At 38.1% G+C, this 18,398-nt stretch overlaps 1 long non-coding RNA gene across 1 annotated transcript; it reads right to left on the bottom strand.

Moving 5' to 3' along the window:
* Window positions 1-4,137: 4,137 nt before the first annotated feature.
* On the bottom strand, window positions 4,138-18,351 carry LOC122207379. Its single transcript, XR_006196803.1, has 3 exons — window positions 17,879-18,351; window positions 17,008-17,055; window positions 4,138-4,291 (listed from the first exon to the last, which is right to left on the bottom strand). It is a non-coding gene; the product is annotated as an uncharacterized LOC122207379 (long non-coding RNA).
* Between the last annotated feature and the right edge of the window lie 47 nt (window positions 18,352-18,398).

Below are 18,398 nucleotides of genomic sequence, written 5' to 3' on the forward strand. Positions count from 1 at the left end.
TCCCTATGACTTATTCATTCCATGACTAAAAGCCTGTATCTTCAACTCCCCTTCGCCCATTCTGCCCATCCACCTACCTCCCTCCCCTCCGGCAACCATTAGTTTCTTCTCTATATTTATAGGTCTGATTCTGCTTTTTGTTTTGTCTTTTAGATTTCACACGTAAGTAAAATCATGTGGTATCTGTCTTTCTCCGTCTGACTTATTTCACTTATAGCATAATACCCTCTAGGTCCATTCATACTGCCAGAAATAGCAATACCTCATTCTTTTTTACAGCTGAGTAATGTTTCATTGTATATATACACCACATCTTTAATCATTCATCAATCGATGAACACTTGGGTTGCTTCCAGATCTTGGCTATTTTCTTTTCTTTCATTTATTCATATTTATTTAAGTAGGCTTCATGCCCAGTGCAGAGCCCAATGTAAGGCTTGAACTCACAACCATGAGATCAACACCAGAGTTGAGATCAAGAGCCAAATGCTTAACCAACTAGAGCCATTCAGGCGCCCCAGAGATCTTGGCTATTTTAAATAATGCTGCAATAAACATAGGGGTGCATATATCTTTTTGAATTAGTGTTTTTGTTTTCTTTGGGTAAATACCCAATAGTGGAATTTTTGGATCATATATTTCTATTTTTAATTTTTTGAGGAACCTCCATAGTTTTCCACAGTGGCTGCACCAATTTACATTCACATTCCCAACAGTGCATGAGGATTTTGTTTTCTCCACATCCTTGCCAACACTTGTTATTTCTTATCTTTTTGTTTCTAGCCATTCTCACTGGATTAAGGTAGTATATTATGGTTTTGATTTGTATTAAGGAAAACATACTTTTTAATATTATAATCAACTTTATACAACTAATTACCTTATAACAAAGATATTTTTATTTTGAAAGAGAGACAAAGATTACCTCCCTATATGCCAACTCTAAACCAGACTGCTCTATGACATTTTTCCTAAAAGTATTACTTAACACATGTTCACCTTGTATCGACTTCAACTGATTGATAGTGAATGGCTGGACTTACATATTACGAATGAATCTGAGGCTGAGTTCAGACTGAATAAGAATGAGTTTGGTATCACTGTCAATTATCTGCCATAGGTATAGGTAGGTAAAGTGATAACACAAGTACTATGTATTTACATCCCTGAATTAATGGATACAATTTCTATACCAAAAAACAAAAAAAAGAATGAAAACCCACATCATTTGTAATTTACACCAGGAGCTTAAGCTTAAAGTAAAACTGAGAATATATATATATATATATATATATATATATATATATATATATACACATATATACACATACCAAACCAATAAAGACCATTTAAAAATTTTTTTAAAAATATTTATTTATTTTGGGGAGACAGAGAGACGGAGTGCAAACAGGGGAGGGGCAGAGAGACAGAGAAAGAGATACAGAATTTGAAGCAAGCTCCAGGCTCCAAGCTGTCAGCACAGAGCCGGATGCAGGGCTCAAACCTACAAAGCACAGAATCATGACCTGGGCTTAACCAACTGAGTCACCCAGGGGCCCCAATAAAGACCACTTTTAATAAAAATAATACCACCTTACTATACCTTAAAATAAAAAACTAACACTCCTAATTACTCTCTAAATGTTTAGCAAGTGAACTGAGGATCAGCCACATCACATAAGGGTGACAGAAGGAAAACCAAAAATTTGTGTTCAAAGGAAGCAAGATGGAGCCAAGATTTAAATAAAGTGAGAGAAATAACTGGGCACAAGGAAGGGAAAAAAAACATTCTGATGAAAAGGGGACTGGTGCTATAGAAAAGCAAAAGTAAAGTTTTCTTGCCAGGGTAAAGAGCCTTAAAGAAAAAACATTCAAAACTTGGAAATAGGCAGAAATTACTGGGATCCTTCCACTGGAATGCAAGATATAATTTAGCAGAGCCTCTGGGAATTACCTGATTGTATAGAGATGTGCATCTTGATTTGACTTTCTATTGCCTAGGCTATTTTACAACTTTACAGGGGTAGTGGTTAACTTACAGGTAAATGATAACAAAGCAATTGCAGATGAGCAATGCAAATGATTCCTGTTCTTAGTCATATAAATACAAATCTCCTGGCAGAGATTTGTTTTTCATCTAGAAAAAACATAACCTGAGATGTAACATTTTATATCTCTTGCCATGCAGAAATTTGCCTCTACTGACAAATTTATTTCAGCATTCCTTTGACTATATAAATTCTCTGTCCCTTGAATTTCTCTTTCAACCAGTCTTAATATCTTATATATTCTCATTAATTAATGAGTTGAATAAAATATTAGAAATACCTTCTTTTTATATTTGAATGAGTAATGTGGCTTTTTTTGTTTATTTAGTTTGAGAGAGAGAATGTGAGTGGGGAAGGGACAGAGAGAAAGGGAGAGAGAGAATCCTAAGCAGGCTTTTCACTGTCAGCACAGAGCCCAACACAGGGCTCGATCACAAAACGTGGAGTCATGACTTGAACCGAAATCAAGAGTCAGACACTGAACTGACTCAGCCACCCAGGCACCCCAAGAGTCATGTTTTTAAATTTTTGAAAATTATACTCTAGCAAGAATTTGTGTAGGAAATAAACTAGATAAGCAGGGGAAAAAAGAGTTATATGGGGCCTAGTAACAGAAATAAGATAGATAGCAAAGGAGGGCCACTATGCAGTTAACAAATATCTATTTGGTTCTAAAATGATGAAATGGTGACTGAGAATTTATTAGTAAGAATTTATGTGTGCCTATATGAGCAGACTATGTAGGTGCCCCCTTTTCAAAAGTAATTTCTAAAGCTGCAAGGTTCATAAAGAAATAGCAACTTACCTACAAAGGAAGGCTAGACAAATGGGGAAACCAGTAGACTTTAATAATATGGGAGCCTAGGGAAAAAAGATTCCAGGTGAGAACAATCCATAGTGTAGAATGCTACAAAAATGTCAAGTAAGATGAGATCTGAAAAGTGTCCATTCATTCATATGTTCAATAAATATTTACTGAGTTCTTAGTTTATGCTAAGAACTGTACTAGTCATGGGGATACAGTAATAAAACCCAAATAGTCCTTATTGGCATTGAGTATAGTAGAAGAGACAGATATTAAATAGCTAATTTAAGAAATAAGTATTCAGAGATTCCAGTACCAGCCAAGGAATAGTCCACTAACACCTGTCTCCACTGCTGATTATAACTAAACACTCTGGATGAAACACAAAAGCCACTACCTGAGCATTCTGAAAAGGTAAACAAGAGCAGTATTGGGGACAAGAATCAAATTGGAAGAGGGGTCCATATGAGAGAGAGTTTCACGTGTGTGTGTGTGTGTGTGTGTGTGTGTGTGTGTGTGTGTGTGTCGGGAATGGGGGTGGCTGGAGAGAGAATTTTACAGGCGGGTGGGTGCCCAGAGAGGCTGTGGCAGCTACAACTCCTAAAAAAAAACCTGTCTTTATAGACAGAGAAACAGAAAATGGGTCCCTGGATTTTAAAGAGTTGTGGGGAAGAAATCCCCAATTTTCCCTCTTGCTGTGGCACGGGCAAGTAAAACTCCTAGAGAATAAAACCCATCATTCCAGCTATAGGACAGAGGCAGAAGGCTGAAGAGAATCTCACAGAGGAGAGAGCTGGAGAAGGGTTCTCTTAGTTCTGTGCACAAATCAGAATATATCCAGAGCTCACTTCTGAAGTACACATACACAGAGCACCCCAAAGCAGCATAGTAAACTCCTTGAGAACTGAATGGCAATATAAAGCAAAGCACAAGTCCAAGACTAGCCCCTGAGTAGTACAAATGTAGGACAGATCTAAAAGAACACTGCATAGGCCTTGGAAACTGTCCTAACATTAGAATCCATAAGGGAAAAAAGGTCAAAATAGACTTTGCAGTCTCAATCCAACCAAGATAACTGACTGCTGAAGACAACAATAAAAATCAATATTCTTCAGAGGATTTTAATAGGATCCAGAGTATCAGGTTTTAATTGGCCATCATCCATGAGTTGGTAAAAAATGAAATACAGAGATTGTTATCATTCATTGTTTAATTCTTCCACCACTGCTAAGAAAACAGTATACAAATCAGCCCACCTAGCTGATTTTTATCTTCCAGATCAGAGTGGTGGTTTTCCAAACAGAATGTTGTCCATTTACTTTACAACTACCATCCATGAACCAAGGAGATATTTGTTGGTCAGCTGAGAGATGTTTATTGGGCACAATCCAAGTGATGACAGAATCTGGCAGCTCTTCACACAGTTTCAAAGTCAGGCCTAGGGGAAAAGAGGCCCCCTACTTGTGAATACATCATCCTTGCATTCCACAGGTAGCATGACCCTGAATAAACCATTTCCAGTTTATTATGGAACTGTTCTGGGCACTGCCTTCCCCAGTATAGTGTTTTTCCAACATCAACCAAGACATCAAAGGCATTTTAGGTTTCAAGATTATTTTATGTCTTTAGTCACAAGGGCAGTGTTTTGGTTTTTTTCTCTTGAGAGAGTGAGAGAGCACACGTACATGCATGAAGTGGGGTGGGGGGGCAGAGGGATAGAGAAAAAGGATCTCAAGCAGGCTCCACACGCAACATAGAGCCTGATATGGGGCTCGATCCCACGACTGTGAGACCATGACCTGAGCCAAAATCAAGAGCTGGATGCTCAAGCAACTGAGCCACCCAGACACCCCACAATGGCCATTTTAATTAATGTCTGATAGTAACCTACTAATTGCCCTTCAAATGGAAATTCATCAGACCAAAGTCCCAATAGTCAGTGCTAAGAGATGCTCCTAGGCTTTTGTGATAAGCCCCACTGAATGCTCCACATACAGTTACTGCACAAAGAATTTGTCCATATCAGCACTCCAGCTTCTACTTTATATTGTTTGGATTCATGCAAACATTAATTTTCATTTAGCATGTCCAATTAATATTGCTTGAAGGGCAGATTTATATGCCTTCTATTTTATAATAATAGGTAGCTGAAATATTCCCCAATCAGATATGATATTCATCCCCATAATGCAATCAGGTAGAGGCACAATCACTTCACATAAGGCCTGTTGAAACATCAATTCTCCTCCAAACTTTCACCTTAATCCCATCAGCCTTTACATTCTTAGCTGTAGCTTCCATTCAGATTTCATTAACACGTTCTGGTTTTATAACATGAACTATGGAAGGTGTTCCCCAGTCATACCTAATATTCATTCCTATAAAACATTCAGATAGAGGAGACACAATTTCTTTACATAAAGCCTGCTTCAACATTCTAATTTTTATAATCCCATCAACTCTTATGTATTTTCTCAATCTGACTGTAGTCCAAGTTAGGGCTTCATAAACATGTTTCCATAGCACAGTGCATGGAGCTCTGTTGCAAAGGAGTACCAGAAATTTCTCTATTCCCTGATCACGTTACCCACACAAGTTCATATGGCCTCAGGGGTCGGGCCAGAGGATTTGGGCCCCTAGAGTTAAATCTTCACCCTGATTAATACAGCTAACCATCACCCCAAGCAATTCTGGGTAGGGTTTTTCATTGTAATCTATACCTTCTAGCTTTTTAAGTTCCTCCAAACTGAGGTAAATGAAGCAGACTTGTTTGGGGCCTTTCAACATTGAGGGACTAATAGGGAATCCCACTGGTCCACCCAACTTTGATAGTGCTGTATCAACACCTTTGTTTCAACATCATCAGTGTCCACCACACTCCTCCCTTTTCTCAATAACCATCCATAAACTTCCACTCTGCTGAGACAAGTCCCCTGACTCTCCCCTCTGTCTTTCCCTGCTTTTCTTGTTAATTACTTTAAAGATCTTGTTTTCAGTAAAACTTACACTGGGAAGCTCATACAGCAAATCTGATAGGACTTTTCATCATGTTGTTTGATTTTTGCAACAGTAAAGTTACATGGAGTGCCCCTACAACAGAGGCCTCCCTAATCACAGCATCTACCATAACTTGAGTAATGAGCATATTCATCAAGTGAATATACCAGTCATCATAGATCCAGTCCCACATGGCTTGCATACAAAGCACATCAGCTGCTTCATTTGGGATTGGTTCCACTTGGCAATTATAGGAGGAGTTAGACAGTCCCCCGCTTTCTCAGACAAGCACACTTCACAGTGGCTTTTAACCAGTCCACCAGGATGAATGTTCCCTTGGGAATAACCACCTGTGTGTCTGAATCATGTATAGCCATCTGTGATTGTTTAACAGTGAGCTTTGGGTCCTGTACCAGCCCAAACAAACTCTTCCACTCAGCAGTATTTAAAACCAAAGATACTTCTCCTAATTTAGTTACTCTTACAATCCATTTGAGTAAAGGTTCTTCAGAAAGCTGATGATACTGACCTACAAAATGAGACAAGTCCTACACTATACCCACTGTTCTCAGTAGTTTCTTGGTTTTGCCTTCCCCCCATGTTGACTACCTTGTTGGCAACCAGAGGTATTAGAGGCAATTTCTTTTGTTCTGGCATATTTTTTCCCTTTGTGGGCAGCTCTGAGGCTAGTGGACGAAGCTCACACCAATCAAAATCTGAGCTTGGTCTAGCATCAAAGCCTAACCACACTTTCTTTCACTTTAGATATTGCAGATAACAATAACCAAGGGATTGTACAGTTAATATGTTTCTTATTATTTTGCATTTCCTTACATATCCACAGTAAGCCAACTCTACAGGGGTTGGGTCTACCATCATTTCTAAATTCCAATGGTAATTTTTACCTTTAGTAACTGATTGCAGTGCAGCTGCAGTTTCATACCATGGGTAATTAGGTAGCCATCCTGGGATCAGAGGTTCCTCATCCCCATCCTTTCATCCTTTCTCTTCATACACCACATGTTTCCTTGAGCCAAGGGCCATTTTAGCAAATCTCATTTCTCTAACACCAACTAAAGGAAAAACTGTTTCTCTGCCCACAGAACACTTCTGACACCAAGTGTATGAAGATTTTTTTTTTTAAGCACATCACCTAATTTTCCAACTCTGGATAACTACTGGGTATCCTATAACTTAATGTCAGACTCCACAGACTTAAGGACTCAGTCCCATAAGACTACCCTCAATTCAGATGCCAGTCACAAGTAATGAGTGAGTCCCCAAGGGGCCCAGATTTTTGTCTGACTTGGCTACAAAGTTAAGGGGGCCTATAATCATCCCCTCAGAATTAGGAATTTGCTTGAATGGCTTACAAAACTCAAGGACAGATTTACTTATGTCTACCAGTTTTTTATAAAGGATGTTATAATGAATACAAGCAGCCAGATGAGGAGGTAAACAGGGTGAAATCTAAAAAGGTCCCATGTGTAGGAGCATCTGCTCCCATGGGATTGGGATACACCACCTCCCTGGCAAGTGGATGTGTACAGCAACCCGGAAGCTCTCCTTGTAGTTTAGGGATTTTTATGGAGGCTCCATCATGTAGGTATGATTCAATGTTACCTCAGTCTCCATCTTCTCTTCCCTTTCCTGAGGATGGAGGGTAGGACTGAAAGGACTAAACTAATCATGGCTTGGTATTCCTGATGACCAGCCCCAATCCTGAAACTATCCAGGAGCTAACCAAGAGTCACCTCATTAGAACAAAGGATGCTCCTACCACCCAGGAAATTCCAAAGGGTTTAAACCTCTGTGTAAGATATTCCTATCATTCCCATCGGTCAGGAAATTAAAATGGTTTTAGAAGCTCTATCAGGAACCAGGGGCAGAAACCAAATATATATTTGTTATTATATCACATTGTTATTATCATTATGCTCTGTAAGATAGAAGTGAACATGCTTAAAAATGGAAAGACAGAAGTTCTCAGCAGAGAAAAAGAAATTATGGAAAAGAAACCAATAGAAATTATAAAACTGAGAAATATATCAAAATAAAAAACTTCACTGGATAAGATCAATAATAGGATAAAGGTGATAGAGGAACTTGAAGATAGACCAACAGAAACTATCTAGTCTGAAGAATAGAGGGGGGAAGAAGGATTGAAAAGAAAATGAAGACAGCCTCTGGGTCCTGTGGGACAATATCACACTGTCTAACATTCATTCACTGGAGTTCCAGAAAGGGGCATTAGTTTCTATGTAAAGGTACATTGGAGGTATATTACTTTCCCGTTGATGCTATATCAAATTACCACAAACTATGTGCCTTGAAACAACAGAAACCATTTTCTCACTGTTCTGGAAGCCAGAAGTCTGAAATTAAGGTGTCAGAAGGGCTGCAATTCCTCTGGAGGCTCTAGGAGAGAATCCATTCTTTGCCCACTTCTAGCTTCTGGTAGCTATCAGCATTCCTTAGCTTTTGTGGTCATTTCTCCCTCTACTCCATCTTCACACTGCCCTCTCCTTTTTGTGTTACCTCCTTTGCTTCTCTCTTATAAGGACACTTGTGATGGCATTTAGGGCCCACTTAAAAAATCCAACGTAACTGCCTTATCTCAAAAATCCCTAACTTAATTACATTAGCAAAGACCCACTTTCCAAATAAAGTAATATTTTAAGTTCTAGGATTAAGTCTTGATGTCCTTTGGTAGCCATTAGTCAACCTACTGTAGGAGAGATTGGAGCACACAAAAAAAATGTTGTTGAAGACATAATTACCAAAAACTCCACAAAATTTGGTAAAAGATGTAAATTTACAGATCCACTGAGATTCTTGAATCTGAGTGAATCTCAAACAGGATAAACTCACAAAAAACCACTCCCAAAGACATCATTATAAAATTGCTGGATATACAAATACTGAGTCATTGCGTTGTACACCTGAAACTAACAATAATGTCGTATGTCAATTATACCTCAATTAAACAACAACAAAAATTGCTAGAAACTCAAGATAAAGAAAAAAATCTTGAGACCAGCTAGAGGAAAATAAGACATAACATACAAAGGAACAAAGATTTGAATGACTATGGGTTTCTCATTAGAAACCTTGGAGAGTAAAAACAATGAGGTATCTGTAAAATGCTGAAACTATCTAACCAAAATTAGTTACCAACCAAAGTATCTTTCATTAATGAAAGTAACGACATTATAAGAATGAGGAAAACTAAGAGAATACATTTCCAGGAGCCCTGCACTAATAGAAATAGAAGTTCTTCAAGATAAAGGGAAATGATACCCTTTTGATTCCCTAAGATTCCCTTAAGAAGAAAACTTAGAACTTTAGGAATGAAAGAAAAGCAAGATAAATCTAAATAGGTAGATAAATATAAAAGACTATTTTTTCACTAAATTTCTCTAAAATTTGTATGACTATTATAAGCAAAAATTATAACATCATTTGATGTAGTTTTCAAATGACAGAAATGCAATCAACATGATAATCAGAAGGGAGGAAAACAAAGGCACCTATACGGATATAAGATTCTGACATTTTACTTGAAGTAAACTGTGAAAGGTTAGGGATGTATAGTATAATCATTAAAAGAACCATTAAAAACAATTATCTCCAAAAACATATACAAATGGCTAACATAAGCATATGAAAAGATGCTCAACATCATTAATCGTTATGGAAATGCAAATCAAACCATAATGATTACATGTCAACTATATTTCAATAAAGCTGTATAAAAGAAAACAACAATGAGATATCACCTCACATCTAACAAAATGGCTACTATTTTAAAAAGGAAGGAGGGAAGAAATGAAGGGAAAAAATAACAGGTGTGGTGAAGATGTAGAGAAATTAAAATTCTGGTATACTGTTGGAGATAATGTAAAATAGTGTAGTTACTAAGGAAAACAGTATGGCAGTTCCTCAAAAAATTAAAAATTGATATAATAATTCCACTTCTGGGGTATATCCAAAATAACTGAAAGCTGAATCTCAAAGAGATAGTTGTATACCCATATTTATGGCAGATTATTCAAAATAGCCTAAAGGTGGAAGGAACCAAGTGTCCATCAGCAGATGAATGAATAAACAAAATGTAGTACACAAAGTGGATTATTATTCAGCCTTAAAAAGGAAGTAAATTCTAATACCTGCTACAACATAAAGGAACTATGAGGATATTATGCCAAGTGAAATAAGCCAGTCACAAAGACAAATACTGTATAAATCCATTTGTATGATGTATCTAGAGGAGTCAAATTCATAGGAACAGAACATAGAATGGTGTTTGCCAGAGCTTGGGAAGAAGGAAAATGGGGAGTTATTACTTAATGGGTTTCAGTTTCACAAGATGCATAAGTTCTGAGGAATGGTTGCACAACAGTGTGAATATACTTAACAATACTGAACTATACACCTAAAAATAGTTAATAGTTAAATAGTTAAAAATAGTAAACTTTATGTTATGTGTATTTTACCACAACTAAAAATTAGAAAATGAAAAAGTGTTTCTAAACAGATAACCAGGGGCACCTGGGTGGCTCAGTTGGTTGGGTGGCTGATTTCAGCTCAGGTCATGATGTTGTAGCTCATGAGTTTGAGCCCCATGTTGGGCTCTGTGCTGAGAGCTCAGAGCCTGGAGCCTGCTTCAGATTCTGTGTCTCCCTCTCTCTCTGCCCCTCCCCTGCTCACACACTCTCTCTCTCTCTCTCTCTCAAAAATAAATAAACATTAAAAAAATTTTTTTAAATAACCAAAAAACTAATAGACAAATTATAATGGAATACTAAAAGTATCCACACAATCTAAAAGAAGGCAGAAAAGGTGAAAGAGAAAAATTAAAAAGAAGACACAAACAGAAAACAATTAATAAAAGGGTAACCTAAGTCCAACAGCATCAATTATTACACTAAATGTAAATAGTCGAAACATACCAATTAAAAGAAAAAGTTGTCAGAATGAGGTTTTTTTTTTTTTTTTAAGATTCAACTAAAATAAAATAAGCAACCTATTGATAGATTAGGAGTAAAAGGATGGGAAAAACACTAGTCAAAAGAAGTGGAGCTGCTACGTATCACCATGGATAAAGAGGGATATTATACAATGTTAAACAATGTTAAAAGGATCAATTTGCCAAGAGGACATAAGAATTGTAAGTGTGAAAAAAAATTGTAATTGTGTATGGACCTAAAAATACATCTTCAGGGGCACCTGGGTGGCTCAGTCGGTTAAGCATCCGACTTCGGCTCAAGTCATGATCTCACAGTCTGTGAGTTTGAGCCCCGTGTCAGGCTCTGTGCTGATAGCTCAGAGCCTGGATCCTGCTTCGGATTCTGTGTCTCCCTCTCGCTCTGAGCCTCCCCTATTCATGCTCTGTCTCTGTCTCAAAAATAAATAAACGTTACAAAAATTATAAAAATATATATCTTCAAAATACATGAAGCAAAAACTAAAGAGTTGGAAAGATAAACAGACAAATTTATTATTATACTTGGAGACTTCAATGTTTCTTTCTTTTTTTTTGAGAGAGAGACATAGGGGATGCAAGTAAGCAGAGAGAAAGAGGGAGAGAGAGGGGGAGGGGGAGAGAGAGAGAGAGAGAGAGAGAAGTGGGGCTCACCTGAAGCGGGGCTCATGTTTATATGAAGCGGGGTTCATGCTCACCCAAAGAAGGACCCATGCTCACCCAAAGTGGGGCCCATGCTCATCTGAAGCAGGGCATGAGCTCACCTGAAGTGGGACTAGAGCTCACCCAACGTGGGACTTGAACTCATGGACTGTGAGATCATGACCTGAGCCCAAGTCAGATGCTTAACTGAGCCACCCAGGTGCCGGAGACTTCTCTCAGCAATGGACAGAATAAGTAGACAGAAAGTCAGCAAAGATTGAGAAGACCTGAACAACACCATCAACCACCTTGACCTAAAACATTTGTAGAACACTCTACCTTAACAAGAGCAGAAGATATATTCTTTTCAAGTGTACCTGGAGCATTTACCAAGACATATGATATTCTAGGGGTGCCTCGCTGACTTGATTGGCACAGCATGTGACTCTTGATCTTGGGGTTCCAGCCCCATGTTGGGTGTAGAGATTACTTAAAAATAAAATATTTTTTAAAAGACATATCATATTCTAGGTCATAATACAAAATTTAAAGAATTGAAATCATAGAAAGTACATTCACTGAATATATCAGAATTAAATGAGAAACAAATAACAGAAAGATATCTAGAAAAGTCACAAATATTTGAAAATTAACACACTTCTAGTAACCCATGGGTCAAAGACGACAACACAGGGAAATTAGAAAATATTTTGAACTGAATTCAGATAAAAATACAACATATCAAAATTTATGAGCTTCAGCCAAAGCAGTGCTTAGAAGGAAATGCATAAAATTACATGCTCATGTCAAAAAATAAGATCCCGGCCAACAAGCACATGAAAAGATGCTCAACGTCGCTCCTCATCAGGGAAACACAAATCAAAACCACACTCAGATATCACCTCACGCCAGTCAGAGTGGCCAAAATGAACAAATCAGGAGACTATAGATGCTGGTGAGGATGTGGAGAAACGGGAACCCTCTTGCACTGTTGGTGGGAATGCAAATTGGTGCAGCCACTCTGGAAAGCAGTGTGGAGGTTCCTCAGAAAATTAAAAATAGACCTACCCTATGACCCAGCAATAGCACTGCAAGGAATTTACCCAAGGGATACAGGAGTACTGATGCATAGGGGCACTTGTACCCCAATGTTTATAGCAGCACTCTCAACAATAGCCAAATTATGGAAAGAGCCTAAATGTCCATCAACTGATGAATGGATAAAGAAATTGTGGTTTATATACACAATGGAGTACTACATGGCAATGAGAAAGAATGAAATATGGCCCTTTGTAGCAACGTGGATGGAACTGGAGAGTGTGATGCTAAGTGAAATAAGCCATACAGAGAAAGACAGATACCATATGTTTTCACTCTTATGTGGATCCTGAGAAACTTAACAGAAACCCATGGAGGAGGGGAAGGAAAAAAAAAAAAAAAAGAGGTTAGAGTGGGAGAGAGCCAAAGCATAAGAGACTCTTAAAAACTGAGAACAAACTGAGGGTTGATGGGGGGTGGGAGGGAGGGGAGGGTGGGTGATAGGTACTGAGGAGGGCACCTTTTGGGATGAGCACTGGGTGTTGTATGGAAACCAATTTGAGATCCCAAATCAATGATCTAAACTTTTACCTTTAGAGGGGTGCCTAACTGGCTAAGTCAATAGAACATGAGGCTCTTAATCTCAGGGTCATGAATTCAAGCCCCACATTGGGCAGAAAGCCTACTTAAAAACAAACAAACAAACTTCTACCTTTAGAAACCATATAAAGAGTAAATACAAAACAGATGAGAAATAATAAAGAGCAGAAATCAGTAAAGTTCAAAATAGGAAAACAACAGAGAAAAAGAAGTAATACCAAAATAAAACAAATTTTATTGAAAATACTAACAAAATCTAGAAACTTCTAGCTATACTGACCAAAAAAAAAAAAAAAAAAAACCCCAAAAAACAAGACACAAATTACCAAAATTAGGAATGAAAGGGTAACATCATCACAGACACTACAGATATTTAAGAGAATATTACACAATTCATCCATAGGCACAAATTGCCAAAGCTCACTTAGGAAGAAATACATAACCTGAATAATCCTGTAAATATTAAAGCAATTAAATCTGTAATTTAAAACTTCTCTATAAAGAAAATTATATGCCAAGTGGCTTCACCATCAATCTACCAAATCATAGTGTAAGAAATAATACTAAATCTATACAACCTTTTCTGAAAACAGGAAAAGGGGAAACATTTCCAATTCAGAAACACATCCCTGTTACCAAAGCCAGATAAACACATTATAAGAAAGGCAATACCTCCCATAAACATAGATGCAAAAATCCACCACAAAATATTAGTTTAAAAAAAATGCAACATGTGAAAAAGATAATATACTACAACCTAATGTGTTTTATTCTGGAAATGCAAGGCTGAGTCAACATTTAAAAATTAACTGACATAATTCATCATATTAACAGACTAAAGAAGAAAAACTGATTTCTCAATAAAGGCAGGAAAAGCATTTGGCAGAATTCAACATCTATTCATGATAAAAACTTAGTAATCTAAGAAAAGAAGGGAACTTCCCTAACTACAAAAAAAAAAAAAAAAAAACTATAGGTAACACTTAATAGTAAAAGACTATTTTTCCTGTTTTCTCCCTAAAATCAGGAACAGGACTAGGACATCTACTCTCACCATTCCTATTCAACATGTAATGGCAGTTCAAACCAATACAATAAGAAATAAAAAGCAGGGGCGCCTGGGTGGCTTGGTCGGTTAGGCGCCCGACTTCGGCTCAGGTCATGATCTCACGGTCCGTGAATTCGAGCCCCGCATCGGGCTCTGTGCTGACAGCTCAGAGCCTGGAGCCTGTTTCAGATTCTGTGTCTCCCTCTCTCTCTGCCCCTCCCCTGTTCATGCTCTGTCTCTCTCTGTCTCAAAAATAAATAAATGTTAAAAAAAAAAAATTAAAAAAAAAAAAAAAAGAAATAAAAAGCATACAGATTAGAAAGTTAGAAGCTGTATCTGGTAATAGACAACAATGTCTAAGTACAGAATATTAAGGAATCTACAAAGAAAGCTCCCAAAACTAATAAATGAGAATTGGTCAATGTCATTCAAAGCCACAGCTTTTACTCCAAAGTTATGATCTCCAGATCTTTATATCACAGTCAATGGATATCTTCACCTGTATATTCCAAGAACTCCTAAGATTCTATTTCCACAACTGAATTTATTGTTATCCCTCCCAAAACTTGTCTTTAAAAATACATATTTCTCATTACCTTTGGTAATACCACCAATTTACTTGTTCTAATATTCATAGCTTTCCAATATTGATTTATCCACCCACTCAAGCTACAAAGGAGAGATTCATCTTAGATGACTTCTTATCCAATCCACATCTACGTGGTCGTTTAGGGTATCAGTTAACTTTTGTTATGAAACAAACTGCTCCAAATCTGAGGGCTAAAAGTAAATATTTATTATGTCCTGTGATTCTGTGGGTTGACTAGCTGATTCTTCTGGTCTGAACCATCTTAGTTGGGGCTGGACAGTCTAGGATGGCCTCACACATATGTTTGGGGCCTCAAATGGGAAGGTTGAGATAGGTGGGACACTTGGGGCCTCTCTCCAAGTGGTCCTTCATCTTCTAGGAAGCGAAACTGATTTGATTACATGGTGGCAGAAGGGTCGTCAACAATAAAACGGCAAGTCCCAAATGTGCAAACATCCTTCAAGTCCCTGCTAAATTACAACTGCTATTATCCCAATGGCCACAGCAAGTCACATGAGTTAGTCAGTCTGGGAGGGGACTACCCAAGAGTATGGAATAGGTGGGCATGAACAATTGGCTTGAGAAGGAGGGCATAACTGCAACAATTTACACTTAATCCTATTGATTCTATGATTCTATCTTCTTTTAACCCCTCCAATCTCATGAATCCCATTTTACTGAGGAGTTTAAGAGCTTCTCATCTCCTACTTCCAACTATTCGGAATAATCTCCTGAGCTTGTATTGCTATAAATGATCAGCATGTGAATTTTTCAGAAAATGCAAATCTTGTCACAAAACTCTACTATTTCAGGGTGCCTGGGTGGCTCAGTCGGTTAAGTGTCTGTCTTCGGCTCGGGTCATGATCTTGAGGTCTGTGGGTTCGAGCCCCATGTCGGGCTCTGTGCTGGCAGCTCGAAGCCTGGAGCTTGCTTCAGATTCTGTGTCTCCCTCTGTCTCTGACCCTTCCAGACTCATGCTCTGTCTCTCTCTCTAAACACAAATAAAAACAAAAAAACAAACAAAAAACATAAAAAACCTCTGCTGCTTAAAACTCAATAGTTTTCCTTTTGCCATTAGAATAAACTATGGAATGAATTCCTAAACGAGATCCACAAAATCTTACTTACTCTTACTATTAAAATGTTACTTACTCTTACTATTCCCTCATATGCACCCTACTCTTTCAGAAACAAAAAACTAAGTCCTTCAAAGGGCCATAGTGTTTCAATAACATGCCTTTCCACCTAATGTTGTTTCTATCTGGAATGTCCTGTTACTGCTTGTATCTTACCAAATTTCAACACATTCTTCAAGATTCATCTCAAACACCACAAATTTAATGAAGCAGGTCCTGCCTGACAAAGTTAAATGCTCCATTTCTTGCTTCCACTGCATCTCCTACAACCTTCAATTATAGTGTTTATTCCAGTACACTATAATTATTTGTTTAGAGTCTTGTTTACCTACTTACTTCACTGTGGGAGAGGGACTATACCTTTTAAAATATCTATCTCTCCAACATTTAGAACAATTATTGACATTTAGTAAGTACTCATTAAATGCTGTTTAATTAATTCATTTCCAACATTCTAGATGCTAGTGGAAAGAAAATTTATGAGATAAGTCTTTCATTGTCAAATATTGTCATCAATTCAGTACTCTTCTTCAAACGTTACTTTTCAGTGAAGTTGTTTGAGTAGAATGTAGTTCCAAGTATACTAAACTTTCAATCTGTACTAATACATCTGTAATGTGTTATGAATATGTTAAAATGAGAATTTAACAGTGGGGTGTATAAATGTACTAAATTTAAAATGTACCTAATGTACTAAAACTATCAATGTACTAAAACAGATTGATGCCACATTGTAGCTATAGCTGGATTAAGTAAGACTGACTCTCTTTCTCTTTCCCTAAATTATCATACATTTAAAGTTTAAAGTAAAAATATCCATGTTGTATTGTTGCTGGAATGAGAGAATATATACACAGATAAGTCTCCTTGAAAAATTCACTGCAGTCCAGAACCTGGCCCTCAGCCTTTGCTACAGTCTTAGTATTTGTGTCCTTTGCAAAATTCATACATTGAAATCCTAACACCCAATGTGATGGTATTAGGAGGTGAAGGTAGGTGATTATGTCATGAGGGCAGAGCTCTTACGAATGAGATTCCAAAGAGCTCCTTCCACCCTTCCACCATATGAGGACACAGCAAAAAGACTAGGAAACAGATACTGAAGGAAACAAGTACTTACCAGACACCAAATCTGCCAGAACCTTGCTGGACTTCGTAGGCTCCTGAACTGTGAGAAATAAATTTGTTGTTTATAGCTTTGCAGCTCAAATGGGCTAAGACAGCCTTACTGACCCAGAAACCTAATTTGTCAGGAAGACTTTTGTTTAAAACACACACACACACACACACACACACACCAGTATCTTAATCAACAGTAAGAAGCAGATCTAACGCCAATGGCAGGGGAGGGGGGGGGGGGGGGAAGGGGGAGTACAGAGTGCCTCTCTAACCAAGGCAAATAGTTTGGTGATAGAACTAATCTGATTTATGTTACAGCCTCAAAGTGCATAATTGAGGTTAAACACTGGACTCAGTTGTATTCTGATACAGGAAAAAATAAAGTGCAAAGAAGCTCATGATTAAGGAGCCTCAGAAAGTACAAACCACTAAACTAACTTGGGCAAAGTTGTGAATGATTTTAAACCAGGTAGTGACCAATAAAAAGACAAAGTACCACTTTTTCCACTAGATGGTCAACTCATAACATATATATGTGCACATTTATTGTCTCTTGTAGTGAGGAAAGAAAAGCCCTTGCCAAGTAAGTTCAGTGCACATGGTATGGAATATTTAATTTCGAGACTGGAGAAAGACTATTATTTACTTGACGTCAATTTCTATAAATTAAAGGTAAAACGCTTTCGGTTCAGAATGTAAAGGCTTTTGATCGCTGTGAGGAGATGGGGGAGATTCACGGAATACATTTAATATCATTTTGGCCAGGGCTCAAGAGGTGGGCTTTTCCGTTTCTTTTGTTTTGTTTAAGCTTTTTCTTAAAAAAACTTTTCATTTTAGAACTTATAGCGAAAATAGCAGAGTTCCTATTATACCTCATACAAGACCGTTTTTAAATCTCCCACTTCCACCGCCAAATCTCTTTCCGACTTCTTTGCTTCTCTGCTCGGATTTTGGCAGAGCCTAGTTCACACAGTGCAACTTTAGGATAGTAACGAAAACCCAGTTCACTTAAAACTTCACCGCCCAGCCACAACTCTGTTAGGGCTTAAGCTCGCCAAACCCGAAAGCTCTCGCTCCGCCCCGCTATTCTAGAGACGCCCGAGCCCCTTGCAGACGTGGCTCCTCCAACTCAGGTCCCAGGAGACGAGCGCGAAGCGGACCAGGGGGGTGGCCTGCCTCCAGAGGGGAGGCGCCCAGGACCCCACGGGACGAGCTGGGGCCGGCCTAGGGCAACCACCACCGTCAGGCCTCTCCTCCGAGAGCAGGTTCCCGAAGCCAAAATATGTTTAATCTCAAAACGTCCAGATCTCTGAGGCATGTGGCGGATTACACAGAAACACGCACATAGGTGACGGCCGCTTATTGTTTAATGCAGACGCCTGCAGGAAGTCC

This window comes from Panthera leo, chromosome E1 (genome assembly GCF_018350215.1).
Source record: "Panthera leo isolate Ple1 chromosome E1, P.leo_Ple1_pat1.1, whole genome shotgun sequence".
In the NCBI taxonomy this organism is placed as follows: Eukaryota; Metazoa; Chordata; class Mammalia; order Carnivora; family Felidae; genus Panthera; species Panthera leo.